Source organism: Balaenoptera ricei, chromosome 12, assembly GCF_028023285.1.
Source record: "Balaenoptera ricei isolate mBalRic1 chromosome 12, mBalRic1.hap2, whole genome shotgun sequence".
Lineage (NCBI taxonomy): Eukaryota > Metazoa > Chordata > Mammalia > Artiodactyla > Balaenopteridae > Balaenoptera > Balaenoptera ricei.
Window position 1 is genome coordinate 72,291,381 of NC_082650.1, and position 20,134 is coordinate 72,311,514.

The 20,134-nt window shown below is 36.5% G+C and overlaps 1 long non-coding RNA gene across 1 annotated transcript in view; it reads right to left on the bottom strand.

Annotated features, from left to right (window-relative positions):
• The window catches only part of LOC132376402 (uncharacterized), an 81,040-nt gene that overhangs the window by 58,030 nt on the left and 2,876 nt on the right, over positions 1 to 20,134 (bottom strand). The window contains exon 2 of the long non-coding RNA XR_009506289.1: positions 3,451 to 3,603. This is a non-coding gene — a long non-coding RNA (uncharacterized LOC132376402). The remainder of the gene's footprint in view (positions 1 to 3,450; positions 3,604 to 20,134) is intronic.

The following is a 20,134-nucleotide window of genomic DNA, read 5'->3' on the forward strand; positions in this document are numbered from 1 at the left end:
GACACCTCTTCTATCTGAGCGGGAAAGGCAATCCTTTTCACTTAACTTAAAAAACAAATCAAAAGTCAAACTGGGACGATGTAAACCTCACATATGAAAGATCACCTTTAAAATGATCTGTAAATGCTGGGCCTTCTGAGTTCCACACGCATGTGTAGCTCATGAATCACATATTCTTTATTTCAGTTCATTTTAGCTTTTACAACAACCAGAAGAGCTCTTCTGGGGTCACCAACTGCCTTCTGCTAACTACAGCTGATCAATATTACTAAACAAATCAGGAGAGTGGAGGGGATGTCACTTGGAGGAGGGGAGAGCAGGGTGAGCAAAATCTCCACGTTTCTACAGTTTGAGGAGATGTTTTATGCCAATGCATGTTTTATGTCAATCAAACATGTAAAAGTTACCATGGCTGCATAAGGCCATAAAGATGCACTTTTAAACTCTTAAAAATAAGGTACCGTAATTACATCTCATAGAACTGTGCGTCCCATGAGTCTCTCTGCTGTTTTTAAGATACCCATGGTGAATGAGGTAAAGGAAGGGAGAGGGAAAGGGGAGAGAAACCCTTTAAGTTCTGTGTGTGGAAAAATGCAAAAGTTGTCCAGATTTGCATGTAGGATCTCTCTCTTTCTCTCTGATTTATTAACTTTAATAACTGTGGGATCTCTCTCAACTTTGGGTTTGAGAACTGAAGTCATTACAGTTCAGGACTAATTTTTTTTCCCTGAAGTAATCTCTGGTGGTGTCTGTCATCTGGGAAAGCAAAACAGCTTCGTTCCTTTTTCTTTCTTTCTTTTAACCCTTAACTCACATCTTAGACATTTCTGCTTTTGAAATTGAACTTTTGTGCATTCATGATGACAATATCTGTTCAGCAGTAATAAACTTAGACATCACAAATGTTTGTAATTGAAGTCACTAGTTTTATTGGACAGCTCTGAGGGTCTCATTTCAGAGCAATAAGTTCACCAGCAGCAGAGCTTCGTAGAGATGTTGCAAAGGTGATAGGAGAGGGCTACTCCTTCAGCCTCTGTGCTGGGAGCTGGCTGACCTGGCAGAGGTGGCACAGTGTCCTCTTTCAGAGGCAGAGAGATTATATACCTGTCTTCCTCTGTCTTGTGGTTCTTGATTCTCTGCACATCTTAAGTTTGTCCAGAGCTTTGCTGAGCAAGAACAATGACCTAGACTCAGGAGTTCACGGAGAAAGTATTAGCCTTACCCTTAACTAGTGACGTATACAGAACATTTTTCTCTATTAATTTCATTTTTATTTTCTGTGACTAGATGATAACAAAGCAACTTTGAGCAAATCGTCGGGTTCCACTTGAAGACTAGTGTGTGGGGAGGCCCAGTGATGTGGGCCTTATGGACAGGTCTTTATTTGTTGGAGATGCAATGCTTCATATGATTCCAAATGTATGAATCTCAGTGAGCCAGACTGCTCAGTCTGAGTATACAGTAAATAGGCTTAATCATATTTACTAATCCCATAAGAGGGCCTTCCTATGGGGCAACACTGGTTTGATGTTACTGTCATAGAAAGGCCTAGGAAGTTGTGATTCATCTAAGCCTTGAGAGATTTCCACAATTCAATTAGACCTCATTTGTATAGTCCTATAGACAGGAAGAAAATGAAACAATAAAAGCTTAAAAGTCCATTTCAATTTAAGAATCAAATAAACAGCCTTCTCTGAGTTCTCTAGGGATGAAGACTACAAAGGAGGCCACAAGAACAACTTAAGGATTAAGTTATGAAGCAATCCCTGCAGTAGACCCATCAGTGTCACCATCAAGAATCTAGTACATGTATACATATAACTGAAACACTTTGCTGTAGACCTGAAACTAATACAACATTGTCAATCAACTATACTCCGAGATAAAATAAAATTTTTTAAATTGCCTCTACTAGATATAAAATAGATAATCAACCAGGACCTACTGTATAGCACAGAGAACTCTACTCAATATTCTGTAATAACCTATAAAGGAAAAGAATCTGAAAAAGAATAGATATACGTATACATATAACTGAATCACTTTGCTGTATACCTGAAACTAACACAACATTGTAAATCAACTACAGTCCAAAATAAAATAAAAAATTTTTAAATGGAAAAAAAAAGAATCTAGTAGCATTTCTGATTCAGACAGCCCCAAGGCGATAAGAAGGCACTCCTCAAATTTTGCTGGGTGAGACATCATTGTTTTCTTAGTAGGCTGGAATCTTTTAAGTTCAGGATGGTTTGTAATTAAGTATAAAATGTTTAAAAGAATCAAATACACAGCATTAATAGTTTTCTGCTTAAGAATATGTGCATGTTTAATAATTCATATCATTGCAATATGTAAGAGAATTTTACCTATTACACAGGTCTGTTTTTAAAATTTTCAATTTAGAATGAATAATTGAGTAACTGCTTTATATTGTGCTTTTCAAGTTGAAATCTTACTAAATATATATATAGCATTATAACATTTAAGGGAAGTTAATTCTCATCATATTTATAAGTTTAAATCATTAGATATATGAATTATGTCAAGAACTTGGGAAAGGTTTGTTAAGTCAGATATTTGAGCTACCCTCCCAAAAGAAATCAAACATATTAAATGTACATATGCCATTTAATATATTTAATGGAATTTTATTAAAAGTTTGTAAATTATTCAAAGTCTCTTAAAAGTGACTGCTGTACTGGACTTTAAAATAATAAAACTGCAAGCTAGACTTAAAAGCTTAAGGAAAATTAGGCCTGGAATTTGTAACTTTAATAACTCAGATAATAATTTTAAAGCTAAAGAAAGCTTCACAAACTTTTTTTAAGGTGAACAAAACACATCATTAAGAAAACTTCATATTTGATAGTTAATACAGTTTAAACTGACTTAAAATGTTGTGTTTAGACTTGCCTTAAAGAAAAATGCATTATTTTTAAATCCACTCCACACAAAGGACAACCTCCCTTTTCCTTCTCCAAAGGTAGAACAGGCTACATTGCTGTGATCCATAAAGTATAAACCAGATAGTCACTATTGAAAAATATTACCCCTCCAAATCTCTGTGGCTTAAACAAACAAACAAACAAGTTCCTATCTCACTGATACCATAGTGAGTGATTCTCAGGGACCAGAAGTGTTGGGGTTGGAGAAAAGACCCTAGAGACTGTGTGAGAGGTACACACCTCCACTCCCTCTCCATTGGCTAAAGTCAGTCACGTGGTTGGGAAACCAGCCACTCTCTGTATCCAGGAGGAAAAAGAAATTGTCTGATGGACATGTAGCATTGTCTCTGCCATACTTCACAAGTTAATTTGCTCCTCTAAAACAAATCCATGATAGAAATGTATCATTTTCATAGAAAATACTGATTGTGACTTGAGTGGAAGGAGATATTTCCACAGTGTATGTAAATGAACAAAGCGCTATGAGTGAATTTTACCCCCTTACCTTAAGAATGCTAAGCCTTTATATGTGTTGGTCCTATTAACACAGCCACAAGAGCAGGGGAGACTTGGCAGTTACTAGTTAATCCAGGTATTCTGCATTGAGTAATTTGCGTTCTGGGTCCCCTGAAATGTCTTCATCAGTTGTCTGTATACCCTAAATTAAAGATATAAATGCTATATTATCTCTTAGCTTTGTGTCTGGTAAGTCCAGATTTCATCACAGAATAGAGAAAGTAAAAAAATTTTCCCAAATGCCGGTATATGTTTGGGAACTATTTTTCTAATAAATCATTTAAGATTGATCCTACCATTTCAATCCAATAAAAACTATTCCTTTGGAAAGAGAAACTTTAGAAAATGAGAAAAAGGGAAACAATTTCATTACATGCACAAAATTATTCATTATTACTTCTTTCAATAATAGTATCTATATTGTGAATGATGTACTCATCGATTGGTTATTTTAAGCCCAAAAATATTTGCTTGACTATTTCATATTTTTAATAATAAGCATGTATTAAACACTTACCATGTGTCAGATTATTAAACATGTATTGTGGGTCATGCATTTTGATTATTTCTGAACCAAACTTATGAAATGGCCTGGATAAATCAAACCCAGTTCTACTTTTTTGTCTGACTTACATCCAAGCACTTTTTATATATGGTTATGTCTTGATTTATTCATTCATTGAATAAGCATTTTTCTGTGTGATTACTGGGTATCAAATCCAGTGAAAGACAAAGTGAGAAAGCAAGAAAAATAGTCCCAATTCTTGAGAGGTTTCATTTTGGAAAACCTCAGAACTAAGTGCTCAGAACTAAAAAGCCCCAGTTGCCACCCCAAATTACCCGTTATTGTAGAATGTTGCCTGGTACCATAGAATAAAAATACTTGAGTCCTGATCCAAATTTGGAATAATTTGGTGCATTAACTTTGGGAATTCAGTCTTAAACAATTGAAGTCACCAAATTATGTCTAGGAACATTCAAAATAAGCTACAGAACAAAACTTAAAAATCCCCAACAGGAAAAATTGTTTCTACTTTTGTCATAAGAATTCCCACATTGCCAGAATCCATTTGCAATAAAAAGCTCCTGCAATTATTAAGAATCCATTCACTTGGGCTATTTTACTCATGTAAAAGCTATTTACGGTTTATGCCTCAAAATTTATCCCTCTCAGTATCATTTAAAAAATGAAAATCATGCTGCATTTACAGTTATATCCTGGTAAACACAAAAGTGCTGTAGAATAAGATATCAGTGTCCTTTGAAAGAGCTATTATAAAAATTATGCACTGGTTATTATTCACTACAATCTACAAGTTAGCAGATTTTTGCCCAGGTTAGTGATTTTGTTACAAACCTAATGATTGGTGATGTCAGGTTAAGAAGTACAGTAAATTCAGCATCAATGTACCTCCTTGTGCTCCAAAAATATAATAATGATGGATGAGCTTTGAAAAAGAAAATTAAAAATACATAGGTAAGCTCAAAAATAAGACCAGCATCACTGTGGACCAGAAATGGAACAATGCCCAAGTATGGGGCAGATATGCTATACATCTGCTGGGTTCCAAGGCTGGAAACAAGAAATAATGACCAGGAGTTCAGCTTGTGTTGACTAAAAGGTACCAGAATCACTCCAAGTAAGGGAAGGACAGAGCCAGGTCTACTCTGAACTTCTGTGAACTCTGTACCTCTGAATCTTTGCTGATGCACTAATTTCTGAAATTTCTCTAGAAAGGTGGTATTGATTTGATTCATTACTTTTTATTATTTTGATAAGGAGAAGCAGTTTTAGGGGTTTCTACTTGGCCCTTCCTCCCAGAATAACTATTTCTCTGCAGGTTGAGGAATGAATATGGGCATTCTGCTGGCAGCCAGTTATGTCTACTCCAGTTATGCATTTAGGCACTACGGAAAAAACCTTGGGGTGGGTTCAGGACCCTCTGGCCAGACCCAGATCAAAAATCCATTTGTTACTTCACTTTTATGAATACTGGATCACCGTGTGATTTGGGACCCCTAAGAATTAGCAGCAGTTCAAAGTTATTATCCAGTATTTACTGAAAGTCTGAAAATGTCCATTATTCCAATAACAAGTCACCCTGGTAAATAGGTCCAGTTCACTTTGGGAAAGAAGAGAACAATTCACATCAACTTCTGGGAATGTAGCTAGGTCCATCTTCAAGCAGACTCTTCCTCTCCTTCTATCAAGAGGTTCTAAGTCTGTGAACTTGCTCAGGTATGAGAGTTGAATTAGATCATGGTTTTCTAATATAGTGACACAGAATAGGTTTCTATTCGTCAGACTTAGAGTCTTTACCATGTATTAATATTAAGTAAGACTTGCATAAACTGTCAACCTATCTCAATCATAGAGACACCATGACCAATTAACCACCACCAAAGCTCTCTGCAAATGAAACTATTCTGATTGCTATTCCAGCCCTACCATGCATTAGAGTAACCATGCATACCTTATTTCTGGTGGTTAATTGCTGCTGACATCGTTGAAGAAAGGATCCAACTGTCCACAGAGAATCCAGGGAGACTTTTTCAATGTTAGCATCTGCCACTGTCATCTATGGCCTGAAGAGAAGGGTCACTACAGAGAATATCAGTGATGCCAGTTGGCCCTTCAATAGTGTATTTTTCAAAGTCTTGGTGAAAGGAATGTCTGCTGGACTCATTAGAGAACAGAGTTAAGGGGTGGGTGACCAGGTTGCACTTAGTAAATCTCCAGCGTTCTTGCCTCCATATGCCTACGATTTTCTTCCTCTATAGTTTGTCAAGGCAGTTGTAGCATCTCACTCTTTATTTATTTAACATAGGCCACCATTGATTCTAAGTTTTAATCAATCAACCAAGCAATCTGTTAGAGACCAGGTCTGAAAGCAGTGATAGGTGGTATGAGGTCTTGAGGATGACCAGCTTTTCCCTGCAAGAAAATTACTCCAGTGGGTGTCATTGATATTCTTTATACAAGAGAAAGCTAATGACCTCAGACAGGAGAGGAAATGCTCTCGTAGTGAAAAGGAATGTTGCAGAATTTGGTGATCCAGTTTATACAGCTTCACCAATATCTACCCAGTTGTCCCCAGACCAGTCCTCAGAGTTCCACTATAGCCGAATCAATGCCCCAACTTTAACGTAAGAGTCATAGCAAGGTTGTAAATTCATCAGTGTTGTTTTGGTCACCTAAGTGTATAATGCATTAGTTATTAGAAATCTCAGCCATGCAGCTGTAAGAAATAAGGATTCTTTCACAGCAATCATAGATACTATCTAGTTTTCCTATCTGTGCTTTAAGTTGTAAATTTAAGTAACAATTTATTTTTTTAATATTTCCTGTTCTACAGTACAGTAATAAATAGCCAGTTCATGCCACAGTTTACACTTTATGTCATCCATAATATTCTATTAAAATGATACATGGTTTCTCAAATTTTTAACTTTAATAACTCGACTCTGACAACTACTGATAAAAGGTTTTTAACGTAAAAGTTTTATAACATAGACACAAAAAGTACACAAATCATAAAGGACCATCTTGATAAGTTTTTACAAAATGAACACACCCTTGTTATCAACACCAGGTCAAAAAACAGGACATTATCAAAATACCAGAAATCACTGGTTAGTCACATATCACTGTTAGTCAATCCAAACATGAAAACTATCCTGATTTTCAAATTTATGGATTAGTTTTACCTAGTTTTAAACTCTCTGTATAAATTAAGTACCTAAATTTTAAAATCACCTTATATTCCTAGAACAAACCCTAGGTTGGTTTGCTAATTTTCATTTATGATTTTTGTATCTATGTTCATGAGAGAGACTGGTTTCTACTTTTCATACAATTTATTGGCCTTCTGAAGTTTGGGTACCAAGGTTTTGCTGGACTTATAAAATGAGTTGGAAATATTCACCTTCTCTTTCTAGTATCTGCAAGAATTTGGATCAGACTAGTGTTACTTCTTCCTGAAATACTGAGAAGAATTCATTAGCAAAACAATTTGATCTTGGAGTTTTCTTTGTGAGATTTTTGTTAACAGATTCAATTAATTAAAAAGATATAGAGTGTATTCGTTCCCTGCGGCTGCATAATAAATTACCACAAATTGGATAGCTTAAAAAATACAGAAATTATTCTCTCACAGTTTTGGAGGCCACAAAGTCCAAAATCAGTGTGTCATCACGGCCACAGTTCCTCCAAAAACTCCTAGTGGCCAATCCTTCCTTGCCTTTGTCATTGGATTTCGAGCTATCAGATAATCCAGGATGACCTCATCTCAAGATCCTAAACTTAATTACATCTATAAAGATCTTTTTTCCATAAAGTTGTAATCACAGAATCCTGGTGGACATATCTTCGGGGGGGACACCATTTAGCCCACTACTTAGAGCTATTCAGGTTTCCTATTCCCTTCCTATAATTTTGCAGATTTGTCTTTTTATTCTTACAGTTTTTAATAAAGTATGTTTTTCAAGAAAAATTCCATTTTTTCAAGAGTTCAAAATATATTGGTATAAAGACATTCACTGTTATCTTTTTAATGTTTGCAAACTCTGTATTGATGTTACCTTATTTATTCCTGTTGTTGGTATTTTATGATTTCTCTCTTTTTTTTCTTCGTCAGTCTTGCCAAGGATTTATAAATTTTATTAATCTCTTCAAAGAACCACCTGCTGTCTTCATTGATTCCCTCTTCTGAACTTTGTTTCATATTTCATTGATTTCTATTCTTATCTATTATTTCCTTCCCTTGATATTTCATTTTTCTTTTTCTAATTTCATGAGACAAAGCATAAATCATTGATTTCAGTCTTTTTAACTTTTCTAATATATGCACTTAAGGCTATGTATTTTCCTTAAAGTACTCATTTGACACCCCTTCCCCAATTTTGATATGGCATATATTAATAATATTTGATTTAAACCATTTAAAATTTGCAATGTAATTTCTTCTTGGATTGTGTGTTATTTAGATATACATTATTTAATATTCAAGATGTTGGAGATTGCCTAGTTATCTCTTTGTTATTTATTTATAGCCCAATTCCATTATATTCAGAGAACACTCAATGATTTCTCTCAGATAATTTTTCTTCTGTCTAAAAATCTCTCTTTCTTATTTCTTTTAGTGCATGTTTTCTAGTGACACATTCTATTTTTGTCTGAAAATATTTTTATTTTACTTTCATTATTGAAGGATATTTGTTATGAATATAGAATTCTCAGTTGGAGGTTACTTTCTTTCAGTATTTTAAGGGTGTCATTTCACAGCCTTTTATCTTCCCATTTTTTAAAAAAGTCAGTTCTCAGTTTACTGTTGCTCATTTGAAGGTAATGTGGATTTTTTTTTCTGGTTGCTTTTAAGAATCTTCTCTTTATCTTTAGTGTTCAGCAGTCTTATTATGATGTATGTAATATTATTTTATTTATATTTATGCTCCTTGATTTATCCTGTTTGGAGTTCACTGAGTTTCTTCTTTTTTTTTTTTAATTTGTTTATTTTATTTATTATTTTTTTTGGCTGTGTTGGGTCTTCGTTGCTCTGCGTGGGCTTTCTCTAGTTGGTGGTGAGTGGGGGCTGCTCTTCATTGTGGTGCACAGGCTTCTCATTGCAGTGGCTTCTCTTGTTGTGGAGCACGGGCTCTAGGTGCACGAGCTTCATTAGTTGTGGCGCATGGGCTCAGTAGTTGTGGCTCGTGAGCTCTAGAGCGCAGGCTCAGTAGTTGTGGTGCACAGGTTTAGTTGCTCTGTGGCATGTGGGATCTTCCCAGACCAGGGCTTGAACCCAGGTCCCCTGCATTGGCAGGTGGATTCTTAACCACTGTGCCACCAGGGAAGCCCATCACTGAGTTTCTTGAATCTGTGAGTTGAGGTATTACATAATTTTAAAAAATGTATTGTCTATTATCTATTCTAATAGTGCTTCTTCACTGGCCTCTCTAGCTTTCATTTTTGAACTCCAATTATATATATGTTGGCCCTTTTCATCTATCCCACACATCTCGACTCTTCTTTTCTGTGTGTTTAATTATTTTTTCTCTGAGTACTTCAATTTGGATATTTTTTTATTAAGTTTTCTTCCATTTCACTAATCCTTTCCTCTGCTGCTCTCATTCCATTTCTTGGTTACTTTTATCTTTCCATCCATTTTATCCATGTTTTCTTGAACATATTAATCATAGTTATTTGAAGTCCTTGTCATATAAGTCCAGTGTGTGGGTCATCTTTGGTTTGGTTTGGATATTATTGTTTGTTTGTTTCTCTTGTTTTCTGGTTATGAGGCCCTGTTTCTTTGGCAAGTCCCTTAATTTTATTTGAATGCCAGCAATATATATGCAAAGTTGTAGATATTTCAGATAAGAGAGTCACCCTTCAATCTGGCTAGTCTGTCTACTGGTGGCTGATCCCCATTATAAATTAGGGATTGTATTAATCAAGGCTGGTTTGCCAGATATGGTAATAGTCTCTCTACAAGTATTGTGCTTCTGGCCATTCCAAATTATCAACTCAAAGCCTGAGGTACTAAACTCTAATCGTTAGCTTATAAGACTGTTGAAAGCTCTGCTCTTCTTTAGAGATGGTTTCCAATTTGACAAATGTTCATAGGGAAGCACTATTGAGTTTGAGGTCTCCCGACTTTCTTCTGGTTTCCCTGTCCATGTGCCATATGTTAAAGTAATATTGCTCAACTTTAAACCCATTCTTCAATATTCAGCTTGTAACACGAAGGACTCTCCACATTTCTCTTTTGCCAACTGACAACCTGCTAAATGCTTCTAACAGAGTCAATAGAGGGTGCTATGAATCTAGGGATAAACCTAGAGATAGAAATCTAGAGGATCATACTGGAGGAGAAGACATTTGTTTATTCCTGTTTGCTTTATGTGAGCTTCCTGTTTGCTTCTCATTCCTGTCAATGGCTCCCCAGGCTCACTTCTTGACAACAACTGTGGCAGTTCATTCCAGTCATGGTAGTTAAGTCCAGTTTGCAGTTTTCCCAATTCTTGAAAGAACTAGCCTCACTGTGCCACCTCAGAGACACCAGAAGCAGCCAGCTCAGACCCCCTCCTCAGAGGTTGGGGTTAAAACTCATGAAAACCCTCCTTTGAACTCAGAGAGACTAGCACCAACTGACCAGCACTCCTTTCTCAGAGGGGTGAATTTCAGTGTCCTGCCTCCTTCCTCTAAATTTTTATGTTTTACTAATTCTAACCTCTTCTGTTCATTCCCCCAAGCCTTGAGTGTGGTAGCTGTTTCCTGCTATTGTTATCTCTGTGTTCTCTTTTTTGCTTGTTGATATCTTCAATATGTATTATAAATATATATACTCTCTGTTAAAATAATTGGTATGCTTTCTGTTTCCTGGCTCTACTATAAATGATATGGAGCATTTATTTGCAGACAACATGATTGTGTACTTAGAGAATCCTAAGGAATCTACAGAGAAGCTACTACAATCATTAAATGAATTTAACAAGGTCACAGATATCAGCTCAACTTACAAAAAATCATTTTATTTTTATAACAAACAATGAAAAATAGGGGGTGGGGTAAAACCAAAAGCATTTACAGCAGCCTAAAAAAAACCTGAAATACTGAGGCATAAATTTAACAAACTATGTGAAAGTCTATACATTGAAAGCTAAAGAATATTGCTGAGAGAAATTACAGACCTAAATAAATGGAGACATACACCTTGGTGGTTTTAAAATATGTCTACAAATTTTTTATACTCTCCTTTTCAAGCAGTGGGTTCTAATTCCTTTCCCTTTGAGTGGGGGCTGTATTTGTAAGAATAATGACATAAGGGTACTTGAACCTTGTCAAAGAGCATGAAGGGGGCTTATGAGCACTGGTAATGTTGTTTTTTGATATGGCTAGTGGGTATGGATTGTCTCATTTTTGAAAAATCATTACACTGTACACTTATAATGTGCACTTTTGTGTATGTACATTATACTTTCATAAGAAGTAAAAAATAAATATATAAATAAAAACCTTTGGCAGGTAAACTTATAGGTGAAAACGGTTATCTTGAAACAAGGATGCTCACTATCACTGCTTCTTTTCAACATTGTACTAGAAGTCCTAGACGACATAGTTAGGCAAAGAAATAAATCGTAGTTATTAGTATTAGAAAGGAAGAATTAAAGCTGTCATTATCTGCAGACAACATGATTGCTTATGCAGAAAAGGCAAAATAATCTCAGATAATCCACTAACATTAATTAATAAATTTAGAATTTCTATATATCAACAACAATTACATAATAAACAGGTTAAAGAACACTTTATAATGATATCAAAACAGCAAATTCATAGAAATAAATCTAATAAAAAATGTGTAAGACCACTAAACTGTAAATATTGTTAAGAGAAATTTTTTTAAAGACCTTGATATATGGAGAAATACACCATGTTTATGGATTAGAATACTCAGTATTGTAAAGATATTAATTTTCCTAAAGTTGATGTTTAGATTCAATGCAGTCCTAATCAAAATCTCAATAGTGATGACTAGGTCAGTGACGACTTAGATTTCTTGCTTTGAAATTTAGCTATATGATTATGGTATCCACTGGTGTTAGAAAAGGTGGTCTGTACAGATTTTGAGTAGTTATTGAGGAAGTGGGCTTTCCTACTGCACAAGAGATCATGACTTCTGACTTTAGGTCTACATAATGCCACTCAGGTGAATGACTGGTCAGCTAATTTGACAAATTATCATAATTATGATCAATGGCTAATAACTGCAAACAGTTAATTATGCAAGAAGCCATGCTAATTACTGAGCTGGGAAAATTAAATTCTAGCATGGCTGGAATTAATTAATTTCAAAAAGTCTGAAATATAGGAAGCCCCACTAGTTTGGCTTTTATTTACCAGTGAATTATTTTTAGAATATACAAGATAATAATCATATTGTAAGTTTATGACAAAGAAAAGAGGATGAAAACCTTTGGTTTTTCACCACGTCGTATTCAAGGAGACTTTGAAAAAGACATCCTTGATGAAAATGAAAATGGTGCTGGGTCACTTTGATCATCATGATAATTATTCAAACACTAGTATGGTTTTTTTTTTTTTTTTTGGTTTAACTTTAATTTCTAGTAACTGTGATGTCATCAAACAGAAATGCACTCAACTGCTGTCCACTTTCACCCTCATCACTCTGAGATTCAGAGAAAGAAACAACCTTCCCTTTCAAAGCAATTCAAAAGTAATGGTCTCCTCTTTCTCCTCCATCTCTGTAATATTCCTTTATTTCCCCCTCTCTTCTGTTCCACTCTACAGCCTTGGTTTCTCACTCCAAACAGGTTCACTTCTCTTCCACCCAAAAACAAACAAAAGGTTTTCTATGAAGCTTTATCTTTCCCTTGGTACAGCCTTATTTCTGTTTTCTTCTTCAGTCAAACTTCTTCAAAGAATAATGTACCATGCAGGTTAAAGTATTCTTATTTTCTAAATGGTCTTTGACTGGCATTTCTCTTCTAACCCGACCATTCCACTATTATCTTCCTAATCATTTTATATGATGTACCATGTTCTTATTTGATTTCTCTACCTTCCTCAATATTTATTTCACCACACCTTCCTCCTTGAAATTCTTTCTTCCTGGGCATCTACTCCTCCACACTGCCTTTTTCCCCACCTCTTTATTTCATCTTAGTCTTCTTCACTAACTCTTCTTTCTTCACTCGTCACTTAAATATAAGTATTCACCAAGATTTATCTTTAATACTTTTCTCAATCTACATCTCTTCCTAGACCATTTCATTCATACTCTTGCCTTTAATATTTAACCATAGCATGATAAGTTTCCCAATTGTGTTTCTTAACATAGACCTTGCCTGAAAAATCTGATTGCCTACTAAAAATTCCCATCAAAATGTCCCATGAGCAGTCAAATTCAACATGACCTAAACCACTCCTTATCCTTCCACCCACTCCCAACTATGTCACCCAATTTTCTTTAACCCCATTAGTAATTCAACGTCTATCCAGTCTCAAAAATATTTACAACACAAAGATATTTTGAATCTTTATATTCTCCTTCCCTGGCCATATCCAGTTAAACATCAACTCTTACGTATCCCATCTCTCAGATATCTCTTGAATGTAGACCTTCCCAGTCACTGTCTTAGTTCTGTGTTTTCCCATCTCTTACATGGACTTTTGGGTTAATTTCCTGACCTTCCTGTCTCCAATCTTCTCCCTCGCCCTCATTCTTTTCTTTTCTGCTGGGTGAATTGTCCTATTAAAATGCAAATCGGACGCTTCTCTGTTTTCAACCCTGCTTGGAGTCTCCATTACCCTTGCCCAAACTCAAGGACCTTACATTGGCCTTACAGTGTCCTCGTAGCTCTCTAGTTTTCTCCAGCATTAATGAACTAACTACATCTTCCCTGAGTTTGCTATGTTGTTCAGTTCTCTCTGCCTTTGTACATGCTGTTTCTTTTTCCTACTGTGCTTTCTGCAATTTGTTCATCTGACATTTTCTTATCTATACTTTAAAACTGTTCTGGGATGCCCTTCCCTGACAGAGTCAATCAGCAATTCCTTTGTTCTACCCGTTTACCATCTCCGTACTTCTATTATTACAGCTACCAGAGTGGCTAGTGATTGCCTATTTACAATTCTGCCTCAGACACTACTCTGTAAATTTCTTGAGAACAGGAGCCACTGTTTATATATTTTCTAGTGTCTATCACTGTGTCTGGCACATAGTAGGTGCTCTAAAGCACCTAATACCGAGTTGAATGAATTCTTCGTAGATGTCTAGCAAGAGCATGACATTTCACGAATGAATAACAAAACAAATTCAAATGGTTTGAGGTTTTTTAATTCAAAAAACCTCATTGTCATGTGATGTGAGCCAACCATGCTGGCTCTGAGGATACATAGCAAACGAGAAATCATTATCTTCGCCTGCACAGAGCATAGAGTCCAGGAATTATCAGTGTCTTCCTCTCCACCCCGCTGAGACCATGGCTTCCTGCTCTCTAGGTTGTCCTGCTTTCTCTCTTCCCTGTTTCTTGTGGTTTGTTTGAATTTTGTGCTAATCTGAATTCCTCACGAACACCTTCCATCACCTGCTCACTGATCCATGACCTGTTCGTTTGACTGAATTGCATTTTAAAGGTCCCTGGCTTGACTTCACTGGTCCCAATGCTGACTGCTGTGAAATGACCTCCATCCCAAGTGACTATCATTCATGTTTTCTCCCCAAAATACAATGCACCTACAGTGTTAATGCAAATAAGCCCCAAGCTCCATGTCATATTAACAAATATGGTAAATTCAAGACCAGTAGACCAGAAATAACCTGCCTCTTGTTATCTTATGCGGTCATGTGCACCAAACTGGAATATTTCTTTCCTCAAAGGTGGGAAGTGAGTCAGAGGCCATCTGTGTGGCCCTTGCTCACCAGTCCTGAGTGACCAATAATTAATTTAGGTCGAATGTGATTAGTCCCTTGTTAACAGCAGTTTTTCTGCACTTTCCTCAGTTGGCTCTGGAGATACACCGTCGAGTGTGATGTATGACTCCTGGTACAGAATGAAACCTGAGCCTGTGAAAGGACGGATAAGCTGCTCTGTGCCTTGCTAATGAATTCAGGGGCTCAACACTCTTATCTAAAGTGCAGCAAAGAGGGGTCCTCAAAGAGCAGGAGTCCAGGCTACACAGAAGAAACAACAGGAGAAGCTTCACTTTCTTTGACTTTTTGAGTCCTATCACCTCGGTTTGCGCTTCAAAGCCACTTACACTGCTCTAAGGGAAAGGGCAAAGTGTGTTTATTAAAGAGGGGGAGGGACCTGAGAGAGGGAGGCTATTTGTAGTGAACTGAACAAAATATTTTTTATCAGAAGTTATAAAATCAGGCTAACTGAAAATATTTCAATACATAAAATTTTCTTTTAAATGGGAAAAGATCATTCAGCTACTCTCTTACCAAATCACCATATTTGTATATGGCTATCATCCTTCTGTATCTACTTTGTATATGAATTTTATGAAAATTTTACTTTCCAGGAAATAAAAATTGAGAGTGTTTGATTAATATTCATTCCCTGCACTATAAGGACATATAAAGGAAAGGAAAAGAGAAGAAGGTGGGGAAAAGGAGACAGGGAAGGAGGAAAAGAAGCAAATAGAGAAAGGAAAGAAGGAAGGAAGGAAGGAAGGGAGGGAGGGAGGGAAGAAGGGAAGAAGGGAGGAGGGGAGGAAGGAAGTAATTTTTCCTTTGTACCAAAGTAAGGCAAAATGGTATCCTCCTACCCTCAACTCCCAACACAAACTTCTACATTAGGACCATGGACAGCCAAGTCAATTCTTTCTCTCCTAGAGAATATTGGAGGCAGGCTCTCAGACTTCCATATAATCCACGTGGGCTCACCCTCACCCTCATCTCTGCCCACAGATCTGTCAGGCACATCCCACAAAGATCTCAACAAAGGTAAAAATGACTGACTAGGACAAGGACTTGGTTCTCTTTTTTATAAGAAGCACAAGTTTACATTAAACTACCATAAAATGATTAGAAGAATTCTAACATGAGTTTTAGAATTTCTCCACACCATACAACTGCTTAAAATTATGTCCTACCTAAAGTGAAATTGTTTTAAAATATGTTTTGGAACTAGAGTCTTGCTTTGTGTTACTGCCTCCTGTCCAAGATCACCAGAAATACACCAGGAGTTGAACTGGTTGCCTTGTTGCAATGAGGGAGAACACACATCAGAGAGATGGTGGGCATCTCAGTAAGTGGGTGTTAGAAATTATTACAGGTCTTGGGCTTGTGTTAGGTGATTTGGGGCGTAGTTCATGGGGGCAGGGCTTTTCTCTAGTTGGGTCACTTCAGGAAGTGGGGGTAATTCTGTAATTTAATATCTTAATAAATTTTATCTAAAAGGAGGGAAGACTAGAGAGGGCAAGGCTGTAATTGGTGAAGAAGCAGCAGTCACTCATGTAGCCCAGACAGGGCAACTTTTGGTCATCTTTGTGGGTTGGAAATATTCCTGTTTTTGTCTGTGTTCAGGAAAGATCAAGGAGTGCTCTCATTTTTTGTCTTGATCCACACGGACACAGGATGCCTTGGTTGATGTTGGTGTTTTTTTGAAATGGCGTATGTTCAACAGAAAGCCAAGGGCTAGCTGGTGGTGCCAGCCCAACTCCTGGGTGTCAGGGAGCACTTACCTCTCTTGGAAGCTAGAATTCACTATGACAAAGGAAAAATGATAGAATTTTGGTTTGTAATTTAGAAGTCAAAATAAAGAGGTATATTTCTTTCAATTTTCCAAAGGCATGTAAAGGGAACCTAGATTTTAAAGTCAAATGGATGTGGAAGAAACTGAAGAATCTAGTTATCTTGAGATATATCTACTAAAAAAGGCAAAACAATGTAATCATTATTTAGTTGTTTAGGACATGCTGAGATTGAATCTGCGTATTCACTTTTTTTAATATTATTATTACATTTTTAACCTGAGATGATATACAAATAAGTTGGCGTGTCTTTTTACTTTTTAAAATAAAGTTATTGAAAAAAGGAGTTCTATGTAAATACTTTTGTGTAAATCATGCATTTAGAATAAGACACAAAATATATACATCTGCTGAAAATACAAGAAAATCTTATTTAGTATAGAAATTTAAAATGGAATAGAGTTTGTTGTAGTATTCGAGGATTTAGGACAAGTCTACCTAGTGAAGTCTGGGTCAAAGCATGAACAAAAAGTTGAGAACTTAGACAATCAGAGAATATTTGTCAGTGATTCAAAAAAGCTAGTAACTAGAAAGATAGTTTTCTACTGAACTTATCCTCAAAAGTGCCTTACTTTTCAACTTCAATTTGCTAGTATAGACTTGGCTTTAGTTTGGTAAATAAAAAAAAATGTTTGAAAGGTAGTTAGAAACTACAACAAAATTAAGACAAAAACCATGAAAGTAAAGCAAACTGAAAAACCCAAGTGAATACTGTGAATGCTCCTAGACTAAACTGATCAAGGGAGTGCGTTTGGAACATATTTGATATTACATTTAAAATTGACATGTTAATTCTTAATGTTTAAATCTGGGTTTGAAAGAGTTTCTCAAAGATTCCTAAAATCACTTAAGGCTCCCAGAATAGAGCAAATTGTTATTCTTGAGAATTTTGCTGAAGGGCTTGACAATGGACTGTTAGAAAATATTTACAGACACTTTCTAAATAATTCAGTTTTTGAACTTTGCAGAACACGTCTTCATCGTGTAGCAAGAAATTATTATTTTGTTTATATTGAAATCTCCCTTCAGATGACAATCTTACAGTTCCTCTGCAGTAAATATATTTGCCTTTGAGGCCATTCTACTTCAAAAATGAACTCAGACATGAATAGTTTACCATATACTATTTCCACTGGAAAACCACGGTTCTGCAAAAAAGGGCATTTTGCCTGAGTAGGTTTAGGAGAAACACTGACATTTAGTCTTTGAAAAGATTATGAAGGGGAGACTGACTCAAGTCAAGTTAAGGTACTTTTGACACAAATCCCTAGCAGGTTTCTATCCCAGGCCTGAGTTGAAAATAAATGGGACATGGGGGTAACCCTGACAAAAGAGCTGTTTTCAAAATCTTTGCACAATGTACAGAGACTGCTGGCAGAGCAAGTTGTGTGTGCATTTATATAATGGTGGCATCTGAAGAAAAAGAGTTACATGGATATGAAACTGTATATCATCAGAATGATTTGACTTTCAATTTAAAGGAAACTCTAAAGTGACAGAGTGAACTGCTGCAGATCCGTGTGGGAACACAGACTTCACTGTTATCCCATATTTGAGAAAACAACCCAGACAGTGGATCCTAAAATTTCCTCTGGAAATTTTCTTGGAGTCTAGGGATGGTGCTTTCTAATCTTCCCATATCCTATTCACCTACAGCTAATAACTCCTTGAGGGTGATGGGTAGGGAAGACCCTCAGGTGATGGAAAAGAAGTTCTATTTCAAGAACCATGAATGATGCCTTTGGAAAATCTGGTCATTTGAAACAAATAAGAATTAAAGTTTCTCTTTAACAAGCACTTACATTGTGCCAGTCACTCTTCTAAGCACTTTATGAATATTGAGTCATTTACTATTCATAGCAACTCTATATATTACCCAAGGGGAAACTGAGGCACCCAAAGTATTTTTTTGAATTTTTGAATTTTATTTCATTTATTTTTTTATACAGCAGGTTCTTATTAGCTATCCATTTTATACATATTACTGTATATATGTCAAGCCTAAAGTTATGCAGTTCATAAATGTTGGTGTCAGAATTCAGACCCAGGCATCTTGCTCCAGAGTCTGAGCTCTTTATTATGCTACACGTACAGGTTTTACCATTTGTACATCAATTCTGCACCAGGTGGCCAGGTTGCTCTGCAGCTGCCGTGCACCAAGCAGAGCACACACTTCCCTACATTCTAGTTATTCTACATGAGTAGTGAGTGACCTGTTGAGAATGAAAAGTTATAACTTGCTAGGGATTGCTCCCAATCCTAAGCAAGTATTTCCACAGATCTTGTGTTGCCCCTTTCTTGTGACATATCTCTGTATTTCAGGTAAAATCAAATACCACTTGGCATATGTGGGTCAGTCTTCCTGTAAAGATCTATGCTCTGGATTCAAACAGCCAGATTTCATTTCCAGATGGGAAAAAACAGACATGATAGAATTGGGAAGCACAGACAGAAGTAGGTAATTTGGAATTTTAAACAATTTTGATGGCTGGAAAGAATGGAATGATGCTGATACAGTGGAGACAAAAGTTACAGACTGAGTTACAGTTGGTCTGTGTTCTGGGTCCATGCACCATAGATTAGTATACATGATGGACATTTGAATGAGAAGAGGTCCATTAAACTTGGAACAAAGTTTGTGTTCACCTCACAGAATTTCTGTGTGAATCTAAGGGCAAAGGTAGTGCTGTTTTGTAATCTAAAAGTAGGGGGCAACATTAGTGAGAAAAACGTTCCCCTCTGCTTTCAGTGTGGGCAGTGGCCGTGGAATTGGGTAAGGGGAGAGGTTCTGGCTCAGGAGCCAAGAAAATAAATTTCTAGAGCATCACATGCCTGACCGTATAGATTCTTCCTCCAGAAGATGAGCAATGGTCCCTCTAGTCCTTTCTCTAGGGAACAAACAGCCTTGATAATCCTTTGAAAGTAAATCTGATCAGATCATCCCTCCATATCAATGTTCTCATCACTGGTTAATCTCAGAAACCTTTAAGGAGACCTCTGGGCCTGGCATGATGTGGCCCCTGTCTACATTTCTGCCTCACTTCTCACCGTGTTCCTGCCCCCGCACTCTGCTCCAAGCCTGTGTAAAGATCTCTCAATTCTTTGAGTCAAGGATATGCTCTCTTGTCTCAGGGAACTTCTCACCCTTGCCTCTGACTTAAACACTCTTTTCCTACTTCTTTCGTGGCTGCTGTTCACCTCTATGCGTGACTCAAACGTAGAATTCTAGTCCATATTTTTCCTCAGAACTTAAGACCCATGTATCCAACTGCTGCTTCAACTTCTGCACTTGAATACTTTAAAATTATTTCAAACTCAGCAAATCCGACACTCGACGCATGATCCTTCCCTCTAAACCTGGTCTTTTTCCAGTGCATAGATCTTAGAGAAAGTC